The sequence below is a fragment of the Camelus dromedarius genome, chromosome 25 (genome assembly GCF_036321535.1).
Source record: "Camelus dromedarius isolate mCamDro1 chromosome 25, mCamDro1.pat, whole genome shotgun sequence".
Lineage (NCBI taxonomy): Eukaryota > Metazoa > Chordata > Mammalia > Artiodactyla > Camelidae > Camelus > Camelus dromedarius.
This window is the reverse complement of record NC_087460.1, coordinates 19,956,043-19,972,729: the sequence shown is the minus strand read 5'-3', so window position 1 is coordinate 19,972,729 and position 16,687 is coordinate 19,956,043. Positions and strand designations below refer to the sequence as shown.

The following is a 16,687-nucleotide window of genomic DNA, read 5'->3' as shown; positions in this document are numbered from 1 at the left end:
CTTCAACTGGAACTAAATAAATGAATAAATAAAAGATTCAGAGAAGTAAAGGGGAAAAAAACTAAAAAATAGAAATATCATATTATCCAGCAATCCTAGTCCTGGGTATATATCCAAAGAAATTGAAATCAGGATCTCAGAGAACTAACAGCGCTCCCGTGTTCATTGCAACATTATTCACAAAAGACATGAAAGCAAGCTAAATGTTGATGGAGAATGATAGACAAAATGTGGTGTATACTGTACACTATGTACAGTAGACTATTATTCAGCCTTAAAAAGAAGGAAATCCTGCCATTGGTGATAACACAAAGGAGGAATCTAAAATAGTCAAACTTGAAGGGGGAGGGTATAGCTCAGTGGTAGAGTGTGTGCCTGGTATGTACAAGGTCCTGAGTTCAATCCTCAGCACCTCCATTAAAAATAACTAAATTGAAAAAAAGTGAATGAAAGGCTGCAAATGGCAAAATGTCCTTCTTTCTTATGGGTGAGTTGTACTCCATTACGTATCTATGCAGCATCTTCTTCATCCATTCATCTATTGCTGTGCACTTAGGATGCTTCCGTATCTCGGCAACTATAAATAATGTTGCTGCTAATAGTGGGGTATATGTATCTTTTTGAATTAATTCTTATTTTGTGGTTGGCTATATTCCTTTGGTAACTATGCAAGTTTAAAAAGTTAAAGCACTAAAGGTTCTTAGAAACAATGAACAGTACATATATGTAAATTTAAAAAAATATGTGCAGTATATTATGTACATGTATTTACATGCAGTATAATGCGTATGTGCAAACTGTAACAATTCTACCTAATAAAACTGAAAAATAAAAAAAGAATATACTAAATAAATGAATAAAGGAATAAATAAATACATACATACATAAATAAACAAACCTAATTACTCCCCCCTAAAATAAAATTTTAAAAATAAACTAAAATAAAATACTCAAACTCATGGAAGCAGAGAGTGAAATGGTGGTTGCCAGGGGCTGGGGGGAGGGGGAGGATATTGATCAAAGGGTAATAAAAAGAAAAGAGAGACTTTTGGTATCTGAAAAGTTGCTGACCCATTGTGTTTTTGATACAGCTAATATTTTATAGTTCCCGTCTAAAATTTTGTCTGATCAGTGGAATTAAAAAACATTGATCTTATTCGCTAAGACTGATTAAACAGTATTTGGTGGTGTTGACGAGGAGAAGCAAGCTGAGGGGGGGAAGGGCCACCATACTATCCTCTGGTTGCTGCTTCCCACAGTGTTGGAAAAGAAACCACAGACCGAGAGAAGAGAAAGGAAGAGTGGAGAGCTCTAAGATCAGTCTTTGAAACAAAGGCTGATTGTCTTGCTTCTCTAATGCCTGCTGGGGACATGGGAGATGTCTTCACTGATCAAACTATCCAAGGTCCCAGTGGGAGGAGTTCAAGTCATTACAGAAGTCCAGCATCACAGCATGAGGGAATTGCGCCATTTTGTTAAAACAAAAACAAAAAAACCCAGAAGCTGCTTGAGAAATCTTGTGTCTTGGATCTTTAGATTAAACAATCTGAGTATCAACAATTTATCTGTGGATACTGCAGAAGAGTCTGCAATAGAATGAGCAATGATAAATGGTAACAAATTGTGTCTAGTGAGTTTGTCAGTCTGGAAACAGACTCACCAACAGCTGGGTTGGCGATCACTCCAACACAGGAGTAAAATTTTATTGGAAATAGGTATCTTAGTGAGATGGGCGCACTTTGGGTTTTTTAGTTCATGTATACATAGATGATTATGGCTTATAAAGAAAATGGGTTAACTTCAGCATCAATTCTGTGTGAGCCTTTGGCAATATTAAACTTTAGCCAAGTCCTGTCCTCCCAGAAAACAGTGGGCGTTTACAAGTCCCCCTACTCTTGTATATTAGGCAATGGCTTAACGCCAAAAGCTATCTTTCCCTCTATGTCTTAGATAAGACTCATGGATTCCCCTTGGTTACCTAGGACAAGGCCAGATGCAGACCCTCCAAATTCCCATTCTTTGTCTTATAAATGATTAGCTGAACAGTTTGCACTGACCAATCTGAACAAAATGCCGCCAGTCTTGTTACCAAGACGGTAATGAGGAAGGGAAAGGGTTAAGTCGGAGTTTGTCGTATCTTGCAGGAGTGGAAAACCAGGCAATAAAAGAAACTGCAACATGCTCTGGACAGGTTAAGTTAAGAACCAGAGCGTGAATTTCAGAACCCTTCTGTGTTCTCTTTACTGATGACTGGGGGAAAGGTAAACTATGGCTTCCTAGGTCTTCCTGTGGAAACAAAAAAATAGGTCTCAGTAATTCACGATTTTAAAAGAACAAAGAATGTAGGCACAAACCACTATTATCAGGCAAGAGCATTAACCATAGTGGCTACAATAATCAGTTACAAAGAGTGTCAGTCCTGTTTCAAAGGTAAAGATCAGCCTGAAGCACATTCTGGAGCTGTTTTGCAGGATCCAAACCCCCTTGTGCACTCAGCCACCAGGCTAAGTGGAGGCTAAGGACTGGTGATGCTCACCTTTGTGACCCTTGTGACTTCACTCAACTAGGTGCCTGGATTTTGTCAACCTAGAGTAATAACCTCTGCCTTATTTTAATGCTAACATCTCCACCCCAAGGGCAGGGGTTGGCATCATTTTTTGAATATGCAGTCTCTGTTTGAGCATGATGTCACATTGCAAAGGCGCATCTAGAACTCCATCTCCACGTGGAAGGTCACACTCACCCTTCCATGAATATGCATGTGCCCTTAGCTTAAAACTCCCCTGATCTTTCTGTTTGGGGAGATGGTGCTTCAAGAGCCACCTCCCTGTCTCCTTACTTGTCACAAGTAATAAATGTTTCTGCTTTGATGGAAAGGACGTGGCCTGTTCATGGACTATGCACCCCAAGCAATGGACCCATTGGGTCCAGTAACGATCTAACTTGACCAAACTTCAGCTGGGCTTCTCTCCTTCCCTCAGGCCCCTAAACTCTGAAGAACCCTTGAGCTTAAACAAGCATTGGAATGTGGAGCAACCTCTTTTATGGCATTTCCAGGGCTGGCTGACTGCCAGGAAAAACTGTCCAATGGTACCACCTGCTCAGGGCACTATCTGCCCATCCCATTCCCCCGCACCCTGTTTCCTCCTGACCTTGCTTACTCTGGCACAGTGTTCTCTCTTTTGCAATATCTTCCTCCTCCAATACAATGGTCGTTCTGAAAAAAAGTTTCTCCTTACCTAGTCTGGATTTGTTTTTGTTTGACACCTTGTAGTACAAACGAGAACATGGGGATGGAAGGAATTTGACCATAGTGATATTATTTAGTTATCTGAAAGGTTTCTGAGATACCTGGCAATAATTATTATCAATCAACAAATGTTGATTTTTAATGTAATTCCGGCTGTCAACCTCTGTATAGCTTGTATCAATTTTATTGAAAGCAAAGACTTTGGAAACATCTGACTTGCAAAGGATGTATTTTTAGAGTCATTCCCTTTCTCAGTAGCCGACACTGTGTTTTGAAATGTATCCTTCCTTGGACCCTGGAGCCTTCCTCTCCCCCAAGCAATACACCGTAGTAGGTTCACTTAGTAGGAAGAGAGTGGATGCAGAAGGGGAGCCGGAAAGGTAGGACCTGCATAACAGCCGAGAACCAGCATGATGCCCTGACTACAGGCAAGTTCTCAGGTAGATCTAGTTTAAGGCAAAGTGCAGCCATCCCTCAGTAACCACAGGGAATTGGTTCCAGGCTCCAACAGATACCAAATCCATGCATGCTCAAGTCCGTTACAGTTGACCCTCCAGGTCTGCAGGTTCTGTGCCTGCAGATTCAACCATCCTCAAATCTTTTTAACATACAGAAGTTGAGAATATGGAATCTCATTTTCTTAAGATCAACTGCCAACTGCTTCTTTGCTCTGTCTTCTTCGAAGCAGCCGTTTTGCTTTTGCCACCTGCTAGCTTTTAAAGAGCTTCCTGCTTCAGGATCACCAACAACACAAAACCAGAAAAAGTGGACAGGCTTCTGGCACAGATCTACAGTGGGGCCAGTACACTCTACCTTGCTGGTATGTATAATAGTGATGTTATCGAGCCCAAACTCGTTCTGCTTGCCACATGACAGGTCAATAAATCAGGAGACATGATGTTGGGGTAAGGAATAATGACTTTATTCAGAAAGCCATGCAGATCGAGAAGATGGGGAACTAATGTCCTAGAAAATCATGTTCCCCAAGTCATAATTCAGGCTCTTTTTATACTAAAAAGTGGGGAGGGGTGTGGTTTGTTGTTGTAAACTTCTTGGTGTTGGAATCCTTTGTTCTTGCAGCTGTCCACTTGGGTCAGGTCATGGTGTCCCTGTAAACCTCTAACAAAACAAAGATTATTTTCTATTCTGCAACTTGTTATCTTTCTATGAATGCAAAAGTGTTAATACCCTTAAAGGTCAGAGCCTTGAGAATGGGCTCTCCTGTGTATTTCAGGCTTTAGGCAACATTCTTTTACAAAAGGTGCAGAACCAGCCCAGGGAATAGAGCACAGGTTTAAAGCCAAAGGCACAGATACAATACGGAGTCAGATTTGTTCTTTTCTATTACAGAGAGGGAGAGCTTTACAGTGGAGCAAAGGGAAGGCTTTGGGTGTGCTGTGCCGGACGGTGCTGGTGCGGAGAAGCTGCAGGTAGACTAACCAGAAGTGGGGTGTCCTAGGTGGCTGGTTAAGGGAGCACATCTGACTTCTCTTCTTGGTCCTAATTTGGAAGCAAGGGCAAAAATTTGGAAAGCTATCAGATATTAATCAAGTCCTAGAGATTTTGGCCAATTGTTACACGGGTTTTTCTTTTTAGCTTCCTGGACTGTTTTGCCAGAGATAGTAGTCTGGCTTCTTACAAATCTGACTTGCAGACATTAGGTTGACTTCCTGGGCTGGTCGCTGCAGACTGTGACTTGGAGTTCTATTTGTATGTGAAATCCAGCTATTGTCTATTTGTTTCTTCAGTCTCTCAGTCTAGATGCCCTAGAAATTTTTGATGTGACATCAAAGAATGACAATAAGGTCTTTTCTCAATCTTGGAGTTCACATGGAGTAGATTTAACAAATTAATAATATGGTTCTAAAGTCAAAGAGAAGCAGAGAATATCATCCACTAATACTATATAATAGGAATATTTTGCATATTAATAATGCTGTTTATTCATCATTTTTCTTTTAATTGACGTTACATTTTACATTTACCCCTAGGATTTTTGTTTGCTTAAATACAAAAATGTAGATGTGGCTTAAGGAATCATTTTATTATTATTATTTTCTGTTTTTAGTTGGGGAGGGAGCGTATTTTGGTGAGTGTGAGTTTGTGCAAGTGGGTACATGTGTGTATGCAGTCAAAAATAAATTGGGAAAGATTTCTATCAATCCGCCTCCTTACCCAGCAGAAACAAATGTTTACATTTGTTATATTTTTGCCCACCAGTGCAGAAAATTACTGAAAAGGGCCTGTGCTTTGAATATGAAGATACTTGAGACTTGGTTTTAATTTGCTGTGTTGACTTTTGTACCTATTCTTCTTTAAGGTCTCTTGCTATCAGCTTTGTGCTCTTAAATGAGGAGAATATCTTTGGTCCAGTTATCTTTGATTTAGTTGATTTAGTTACCTAATTAGAAGAATGTCTTCAACTCTTTTTCTTCCTACTTTTCAACATGTATGTTTCCCTTTTCCTTTTTTTTCTCAAATAGCTTGGTTACCTTTCTGTAATATGGTTCCTGTCCTTTGTCCAGGGGAGGGGTCTAGCAAGCTTTTCCCTTCCTTCCTTCCTTCCTTCTTTCCTTCCTTCCTTCCTTCCTTCCCCCTTCCTTCCTTCCTTCCTTCCCCCTTCCTTCCTTCCTTCCTTCCTTCCTTCCTTCCTTCCTTCCTTCCTTCCTTCCTTCTTTCCTTCCTTCCTTCCTTCCTTTCTTTCTTTCTTTCTTTCTTTCTTTCTTTCTTTCTTTCTTTCTTTCTTTCTTTCTTTCTTTCTTTCTTTCTTTCTTTCTCCTTTCTTCCTTTCTTCCTTTCTTTCTCTCTTCTTTCTTTCCTTTTTTCTTCTTTTTAAAATTGAGTTTTAGTCATTTTACCATATTGTGTCAAATGCCATTGTAAAGCACAATCTTTCAGTTATACATGAACATGCATATATTCATTGTCACTTTTTTTTCACTGTGAGCTACCACAAGATCTTGTATGTATTTCCCTGTGCTGTACAGTATAATCTTATTTATCTATTCTGCATATGCTTGTCAGTATCCACAAATTTTGAAATCCCAGTCTGTCCCTTCCTACCCCTACCCCCTTAGCAAACTACAAGTTTGTATTCTATGTCTATGAGTCTGTTTCTATTTTGTATTTATGCTCTTTTCTTTTCCTTTTTTTTTTTTTTTAAGATTCCACATATGAGCAATACTATATGGTATTTTTCTTTCTCTTTCTGGCTTACTTTACTTAGAATGACTTTCTCCAGGGACATCCATGTTGCTGCAAGTGGCATTATGTTGTCATTTTTTATGGCTGAGTAGTATTCCATTGTATAAATGTACCACATCTTCTTTATCCAGTCATCTGTTGATGGACATTTAGGCTGTTTCCATGTCTTGGCTATTGTAAATAGTGCTGCTATGAACATTGGGGTGCAGGTGTCTTTTTGAAATAGGGTTCTTTCTGGATATATGCCCAGGTGTGGGATTACTGGGTCAGCAAGCTTTTTCTATAAATACCCAGATAATAAATATTTTAGGCTTGGCAGGCCATACACTCTCTGCTATAACTACTCAGCTCTGCCCTTGTACTGTGAAAACAGCCATGTTTTTCCATGTGGCACTGTCCCAATAAAACTTTATCTATAGACATTGAAATTTGATTTTTAAAATAATTTTCATGTACCATAAAGTATTATTCTCCTTTTAATTTCTGAACTATTTAAATATGTAAAAAATTTTTAGCTAATGGGTTGTACAAAAATATGCAGAGGGTCAGATTTGGTTCAGAGGCTATAGTTTTTCAGTCATTGATCTAGACTAAGAAAGAAACAAGGTTATGTGAGTGACTAAGCCTTTCTCTGTAAGGATTGTTCAGTCTTCCTGGGTGATAATTGGGACCACCTTCATCAACACACCTTAAACATTGGGACAGAGAACTTAAATATTTACCTCAGGAAGTTTTCTTCCAGAAAGATAAGATGATAAATCAATAAATAACTTAGTGATTTGGAGAAATTTTTGCAAAGCTAATTTTACCCAAGTAAGCAATTTGTTCTTGTAGGCAAATGGCTCTTCTGTTAGGACAGTAGATCAACCACCTGGATGAAAAACTTACCTATCAAGTAATAGTTTACTTATCATGACTCAATTCAAGGTTGGCATCTCACCACATCCGTCAATTCTAAGCTATTATGTCACAAATTTTGTCCAGCCCCACTCAGTTTTTCTTCTTAAAAGATTCATCTAAGCCGCTTGAACTCAAGACTCCAAACTCTATAAATATCTTCCTCTGACTTTATTCGTATTCTGAAACACTCCTAAGACTCTAGTAAACTGCAGTAAGTATAGTAAATAAAGCTTTGCATGATTAATAGTTTTTTCTCTACCGGAAGAGTTGACAGTTGACCTGAGGAACAGCAACTCCATCCTCAATATCTGGTTTTAGATTTCCTTTATTGTTTTGTAGATTTCAGATCGGGCTAATGTGCATGTACTTACTAAATAATTATATGTCAATCTTACCTTGTGTCCTAACTGTTCTTACTAGCACATGCAGAACTGTCTCTTTTTCAGCAACACTGATATCATGAATGTCCATTTTTTAAAGCAGCTTTATTGGGATATAATTCAAATACCTAAAATTCACCTAAAGTGATTCAATGGTCTTTAGAATATTACATTATTATTTTTTTAATTGTAGTTAAAATATAGATAACATAAAAATTGCCATTTTAATCATATTTAAATGTATAATTCAGTGACATTAATTATAGTCACAATGTTGTAACTATTTCTATAACTTTTTCATCACCTCAAACAGAAACTCTAACCATCAAGCATTAAATCCTCATCCCCCTCCTGCCAGCATCTGGTAACTTCTAATCTACTTTCTGTCTGTATGAATGTGCTCATTCTATTCTATCTATCTATCTATCTATCTATCTATCTATCTATCTATCTATCTATTTCATGTAAGTAGAATCATATAATATTTATCTTTTTGTTTCTGGCTTATTTCATTTAGCATAATGTTTTCAGGGTTCATGCATTGTTGTAGCCTGTGTCAGAACTTTAATCCTTTTTATGGGTGACTAATAGTCCATTGATATATACATCATATTTTGTTTATCCATTCATCTGTTGATGGGCATTTGAATCATTTCCACCTTTTGGCTAACGTGAATAATGCTGCCATGAATATTGGCATCTGAGTATCTGGTGAAGTCTCTGCTTTCAGTTCCTTGGGGTACATGCTTATTAGGGGAATTGCTGAGTCATACAGGAATTCTGTGTTTAGCTTTTTGAGGAAGTGACAGACTGTTTTTTTTGTGTGTATGTGTGTGTTGACTGTACTATTTTACATGCCTGCCAGCACTGCACAGCAATTTCTCCACAATTTCACCAACATTTGTTATTTTCCTCTTAAAAAAAATTATAGCCATCAAACAATGTGTAAAGTGGTGAATGTCATTTTGAATAATTAAAGAAAAAAGTCTTAAACTCATTCTATAGCACTAATTGGGGCAATTAGTGAAAATGACTTTGTTCTCCCACAGGATTGATCGTTTAGCTAGGTACAAAATTTTATGTTGAAAAATGAAGTTCCCTCAGAATTTTAAGGACACTGCCTGGGTACTTTAAAAATATCCTTTACATACTTGTTCCTTCACAAACATCATCTTGGGTCCAAGATAAGGAAATGGAAAGACGTGGACACAAAGAAACCATTTAACAATATGAAGATTACCCTTGTCTATATCCTGAGTCATTCTGGCATGTATACTTGACAAGACATATTTAAATTAAAAAAAATAATAAAGACTATATTTGCATAGTTCAGAATTCAAAAATTACAAAGGAATATTGAATAAAAACTTTCATTCCCAACTCTATGAGTCAGTAAGTGCCACAATAATGCTGTATAAAAAACCCCACCAAAACCCAGTGGCTTACAACAACAAAGCACTAATTTTTCTTACTTGCTGGTCCGCCCATCAGTGGATAACTCTGCTTCAGCCTGGGGCTTAGCTGTTCCCCACATTCTTGCTCTGGAACCCAGGCTGAAGGAGCAGTGCTGTTAGAGAATGTTCTTAAGTCAAATGGAAGGATGACATGTGCCAAGTCAAACATAGTTGAGGCCTCTCTGCTCACGGCTGTCTGCTCATGAAATTGAGCAGGATCTTCTGGGGCCCTCCAGAGAACAAAGGTCTTTTTGTGTCCCCCATTCCTTGTTTGTGGGGAAAAGGCTTTTGCCTCCTAGACTCTTGAGTTCCAAAGGGCAGATTGAAACAGTTACTAATTAGGGAGGGGAAGGAATGCAAAAACAAAGGAGCAGCAGTCAAGAAATCATAGTGCAGCGATAAAGCAGGGTCTGATTCCTCCTCAAGGGATATACGTGACAATAAATCTTTTCAGTTCTTCTGTGGGAACTAAGGCCCCCATCCAGGTGGAGGATGGTAACTTCAGGCTGAGCACAAGATTCCTGGAGCACCACCCTGTTACCAACCAATCAGAATAAAGTTACACATCCTGCAGCTCTCACCCCAAACTTTGCCTGAAAACCCATCGGGGAGTTCAAGTTTTTTGAGCACAAGCTGCCTGTTCTCCTTGCTTGGCCTTGCAATAAACCTTTCTCTGCCCCAGACTCCAATGTTGCGGTTTGCTTGGCCTCACCATGCATGGCGCACATGAACTTGAGTTCAGCAGCACTAGTGTCCCACGAGCTAAAGCAAGTCACACGGCCAAGCCTAAGAAGAGTGATCTACCCACAGCAGAATGGGAAAGGGGGTGACTACTTACCACGCAATAATCCAAAGTTTTGCACCAGCCCACCAACCACTAAACAGCCTTTCCATGGACAACTAATGTTATTGGTGTTTTTGTTATACTTGCATCGATACCCACACACAAGAAATTATGTATTTCATTATTCCCCTTTTCACACAAACAGTAATATTTAAGACAAACTGCTGATATTTAATGTAACAGGCCATTTTAAAAATAAACTACGAGAGACTTGAGTCTTTCCGACCTCCTTATTTACACTGCCAGTCATTGTCGTTCTGCCAATATTCTGATTAAAACACTTTAAGTTTGTTGCCCATGGTGTTTTTATATTGAGGAAATTAGTGGCACTTGCTTCGGGAGCCTTCACAATTGAAATAGTTGCAAAATATGAGGTTTTTTTTAAGAAAGAGAAGCGTAGTGGGATGTCCAAAAGCAGAACCTGGCGGGCATGGGGACTGATTTGAGAGATGTTAAAAGACACTTTTCCATGAATCTGCAGCACCCCCACATTTAGTCCACGAGCCCCAGGACTGTCTATCCAGGAATGCTTGTGCAAACACGCAGCCCTGGAAAGACAGAGACAGGTACTCCCCCGGGAGCAAACATATTTGCGTTCCCAGATAAGTAAAGATCAAAGTGGCAGATTCCTCGAAGAGATTTACATGCGTCTTTCCCCAGAAACATTTACGTACATTCCAGGATAATACAATAATGTTTCTCTTTGGAAGGGAGGATGTGCTCATTTGCCAGCATATATATAAGATCAGAGTCTCCTCAACTTGGGCTTCATCTTGTATGTTGCACTGTGAAAGCACGTGCAGGTATCTGGCCCTCCCTGGGTCACCCTCTGGGGATCGGGGCTCAGGGAACCAGAGCAATGAAGTTACCTTGGCTGCTGCCTTCGCTGTGAGTACCCATCTTTGTTTCTGACACAGAGGTCTCCTGTTTTCTGCCAGTGTGTACATAAAAACCTGTGGCCGGGTAACTCGCCAGTTTGCAAGCAGTTTAAAATCTCACCTTTTCTGATTTAGCAGTCAGTCTTAGAGTTTCTGATCTAATGAGAAGAGGTTAGGGAAAGAGAGTCAGAAAAGAGTGAATATCTGAGTTACATTTGAATACACTGGGATTCTGTGTCCTTCCTAGAGTGACAGAGTGACTCCTTTGGCTTAAGAACAATAGGATTCTTGGAAGTGAAGGTGGAAATGTGGGAGAAGGATGGTCCGCTCTGGTCCCATAAGGTGACTTAATGATAAAACAAGAACCTACAGTATGCTGCACACAAGAGACCCACTTTAGGGAGAAGGACACACATAGATGGAAAGTGACAGGATGGAAAAAGATATTTCATCCATAAGGTGACATAAGAAGTAAAAATTATGGCCCCCAATTTAAAAAGTAAATTATAATCCCTGCCCACATGGTGTTTCTAGTCCATGAATGCAAAGGGTGAACACGTATAGAGGGAAAAAAATGGCCTTTTGAAACATCCATAGAGATGGTGACTAGAATGCCGCGCTGGGGGAAGGAAACACGGAGATGAAGTCAGCTGCCAGCAAAAAACACCAAGACTTGAACACATACATTTAGTGCGCAAAACCGTTCTTGCATCCACCTTTTTTGATTGTTTTCCAAGGCTGTTCTTGATGTTTCTTGATGTTTATTTCAATCAGAACATGGATTTGCAGCTGTGGATGCTAAGGGCTGAGGAGGAGGTGAAGATCGAAGCTGTGTCCCACCCAGGTGTTCCTTAAAGATTTCTGTGCACACTCAGCTCTTGGAAAATGACGGTGGGTGTCCTGGAGCACTTGAAAGTCAGGATCTCTAGAAATTAATTTGAGAAGGACTCATTGGCGATCTCAAGGGTGAGGAGGCTCAGAAGAGACAAAGGAACAGGGGCTTTCTCTGGGGGTGGGGGTGGTAGTAATAAGACTAATTGATGGGCATCGTAGGAGGTGGTGGGAGGGAGGAGGCGGTCTGTGATTCTCAGGTGGTTGGAAGTCAGCCATGTGCCAGGCACGCACTGAATGCTGGAGAGGGGAGGGGCAAGAGGGTCAACTTCATAATGTGCTTTTTAGGTAAAACTGCATAAGTTTCACAGTGGGGACCGTTTTTAATCTCCTCCTCTTCATATCCTAAATTATGGTCTTTGAGAGAAGATGGAATTCTTTTCCTTCTGGGTGCTCGTAAGACCTCTAGATAACCACTGGGGTATCTTAAATCTGATCTCAAGTGTGGTAGGTTGGTGAATGCTCTCAAGAGTTGTTCACTAAAGAAATCCTCCCAGTTCAACCATGAGTTACCAAGTTGATTTTAATATGTCTGGGGGTTGTTTTTAAGGATTGTACTTATAGTAGCAGATGAGGCATCTCTTTCTCTGACATTTTACTGATGGCTATTTGCCTTGCAGTTAGCTCAGATAAAATACCTCACAGAGACTAAGAACAAACACTGATTTCAGGAAAAAAGAGGCTTTTATATCAGAATCACATTTTTTTAATCACAGAAATATACTGTTTTAATAGTTTTCGCTTGAGAAAGGATCAGGTCCTGTTGGTTAGAAATTTACTTGTTAGAAGAAAGTTGAATTCTTTACATCATTTGGGTCATAAAGGGCAATCTTTAATCAGTGATCCAGGAAATGAAAAGGTAGGTGTTAAGTTGGGCTCCAAATTGATTTTTAATATTTTTAAATGAATCGTAACATTAAAAAATACTTAATTTAATATTGATTTAACTATACAGAGTGTACTATGTACTCTGTAAATTGTTGTAAAAACCACTGTGAAATTTTAAAAAATATTGCAAACATTTTCAATAATATTTACAAAGAGATAAGACCAAATTCTGAAGCTGTCCAAGCTTTCTGCATACCAGAGATGATTTAAATTTTTCTTCTTGAACATCTGAAATGTAAGACAAGAGGATGTTTGCTCCAAAACTCTGGTTCAGTAAAACACTTCTGCAAGAGTATCTCTCTTGTTCTCATTGGTAAATAGCCACATCTGTGGATAGATATAAACCCTTATGTGTTGCTCAGTATTACAAATCTTTTTCTGAATGCAAATGTCTTGTATAACTTGTATGTTACTAAAATGCATTCAAGCTCACTTCAAATAACTTCCCACATGGAATATGAATCTGTATTTAATGGAATTCTTTCAGTTACAAATGACAGAAATTCACGTCAAAGTAGTTTAATTACAAGGGCAATGTATTGGTTTGTTACACTGGAAATTTCATGTATAGATCTAGTTTCAGATACTTCATAATCCAGGAACTCAACCAGTATTACAGTTTAGAATTGCTCTTGAAAACTGTTTCTTTTTCCCTCCATTTCTCTAACCTGCTTTCCTCTGTAAATTAATGATATTCTCTCTCAGTACAGATGGATTTTTTTCATGGGAACACAGCCCTATTACCCTCATATGATGTCAACTCCAATAGACCCATTTCCATGCTAGCTTCTGAAGGTAAGTATATGTCTACTCCACAAAAACATTCATGATGCTTCTACATAAGTTTGTCAACAAAAAATTAATCAATCATCAACCTAAAGGAGAAATAAAGAATTTTATTCAAGCCAATCTGAAGATTATATTCCAGGAGACAATTTTAAAGGAAACTCTGAGGACTGTTCTGCTTGTTAAATGTTGAAGGCACAGCACGGTCATACACATTTTTGAGATGAAGGACCGTGCATCAAAATGACACACTGGCATTTTACATAAAGTTCACCAAAGATACATAGTCTAGATCTGTACATGTGAAGAGAGTAGCTGGTCACCATGACCCTTTAGAGAATTAGGAAAAGAAAAATTAATCTTCCAAGGAGTCACATTGCTGGTGTGAGAAGATGAAAAAAAAAAAACGGATCTTTAGGGTCGAGCAGGCATTCCTACCTTAGAAGAGCTCTGGTTAATGTATAATGTAGCTGTGCACAGAGCATCAGGGAGGGCCCAATACGGGCAGGGAATATGTTATGCTTAAATTTTCTTGTCCTGCCTTGAAACATAAATTTTATTCCATCAAAGCATTGACTAAATTTTTCTACTTTGTTTATGAATTATTCCTTGAAAAGTGACTGTAAGGAAACACTTCTCAGAGGCTAGATCATCTTCATATGGAGTTGGGGTAATGCCGTTTCTTAAATAAAAGAAGTGTGTATTCAACAAATATTGGTTGAGCACCTACTATGTTCAATTTACTGGAGATAAAGTAATAAAAAAGCCAGACACCATTACTCCCTTTTAGGGGCAAATATACTCTAGTATCTTATATACACTATAGTATACAATACATTATAGTATACTGTATATACTATAGTAAGAGTGATGGGTGTTAAACAATGAATGATAAAACTAAGTGTTAATTTACAGTTGTGATATGGCTCGTGTTGGTTACTAGTGCTGCTCACTAATGTATGATTTTCTTATTCTTCCTGACACATAGGATTGAATTGGGGTTGGGTTGGACCAAGTTAATAGTTCTCGCCCATGAGTTATGAATAAAAGTGACATGACCCTTTTCTGCAGATACAGAAAAGACAATCCTAAAATTCATGTGGAATTACAAGGGGCCCTGAAGAATGAAAACAGTATACCAAAAGGACAAAGTTGGGGGACTCAAACTTCCCAACGTCAAAACTTACTACAGAACTACAGTAAGCAAAACAGTGTGATAAAGGTAGACATGTAGACCAATGGAATAGAATTGAGAATCCAGAAGTAACCCATACAGTTATGGCCAGTTGATTTTCAACAAGGGTTGCTATGGCCATTTAATAAGGAAAAATAGTCTCTTCAATGGATGGTGCTGGGACAACTGGATACCCATTTGCAAAAGAATGGAGTTGGACCCTTATCTCATACCATTCTCAGAAACTAACTTAAAATGGATTATTGACCTAATATGAGAGCTAAAACCATAATATTTAGAAGAAAATAGGGTAAATTTTTTAAATCTCAAATTGGCAATGGATTTAGATATGACCCAAAAGCACAAGCAACAAAGAAAAAAAATAGATAAATTGAACATCATCAAAATAAAAAACTTTTGTGCATCAAAGGACATTATCAAGAAAGTGAAAAGACAACCTATAGAATGGGAGAAAAAATTTGCAAAGGATTTATCTGATAAGGGTCTTATTCCCAGAATATACAAAGAACTTTTATAACTCAACTACAAAAAGACAAACAATCCAATTTTAAAACGAGCAAAGGAATTGGATAGACATTCTTCTAAGATATACAGATGGCCAGCGAACACGGGGAAAGATGCTCAACATCATTAGTCACTAGGGAAATGCAAATCAAAACCACGAAAAGATATCACGTCATACCCACTATGATGCCTATAATTTAAAAAAAAGAAGAAAAAAGGGAAAAATGACAAATGTTGATGAGAATGTGGAGAAACTGCAACCCTCATACATTGTTAGTGGGAATGTAAAATGATGCAGTCACTGTGGAAAACGGTCTGGCTATTCCTGAAATAGTTGAACATAGAATTACTATGTGAAATTCCACTCCTTCGTGTATATCCAAAGAATTGAAAATAGAGACTCAGATAAATCCTTGCATACTCATGCTCACAGCAGCACTATTCACAATAGCCAAAATAGCCACCCAAATATCCAGCCACAGTTGAACAGACTTTTTAAAAGTTGCGGTACATACACATACAGTGGAATATTACTCATCCATAAAAAGGAATGAAGTACTGTTACATTCTACACTGTGAATGAAACTTGAAAATATCATGCCAAATGGAAGAAGCCAAACACAAAAGGTCACATATGGCATGATTCCATTTCTATGAAATATCCAGAATATGTAAATCCATAGAGACAGAAAGTAAGATTGGTGGTTGTGAGGAACTGGGAAAAAATTGTTCATGGGTACAGTTTTCTTTTGCGGTGATGAAAATTCTTTTGAACTAGATAAGGCTTGTGGTAAACTGTAACATTGTAAATGTACTAAATGCCACTGAATTGTCCACTTTAAAATGGTTAATTTTATCTATGTGCTTTCACCTCAATTTTTGAAAAAAGTGGCAGGTGTCATATCCAGGATAAGCATTTAATTGTCCAATGTGAGAAACTAAAACACTTTCCTCCCTAACATGGTAACTGCCAATGTTCAAAAGTACTCCGTCAGCCTGAGTGACTCTATATGTGTCTAAGATGAATAAAGTCTTTTGCAGAACCTTGGAGGACATGTAAATGGAATGTGAAAACCTCTGTTGTTTTAAGCCACTGAGATTTGGGGACCGTTCACCCTGCAACATAACCCTGTCTGTCATAACTGATGAAGTGCAGCTAAGAAGAATAGGGTGCTGTCGAGTTTATATACCAAGGGGTCCAGCCTGAGAGAGTTCCTTGGAGAAGCTGCATTTGAGCTGAGCTCTGCAGGGCCAGTCAAAAAGACAGAGAAGAACATTTCAAAAAGAAAGAACATTATGTGCCAAGGCTCTGAAGGGAATGAGAATGTGGCACATTCATAAATGTGGTTCAGAACTTGCAAGTAAAGGGAAGAATGCTATGTCCACAGTAAACACAATAAAGGGGAAAATCAGGCAGTGTCTTGCAAGCTTTATCAAAGATTTTGGGTTTTTTTATGCTAAGAACAATAGAATGTCTGAATAGTATTAATGAAAAAGTTGACTTGAAATAAAC

General features: G+C 38.4%; 1 non-coding gene across 1 annotated transcript; it reads left to right on the top strand.

Annotated features, from left to right (window-relative positions):
- The first annotated feature begins 344 nt into the window (after nucleotides 1–344).
- On the top strand, nucleotides 345–417 carry TRNAT-GGU (transfer RNA threonine (anticodon GGU)). Its single transcript has one exon. It is a non-coding gene; the product is annotated as a tRNA-Thr (tRNA).
- The last annotated feature ends 16,270 nt before the right edge of the window (nucleotides 418–16,687 follow it).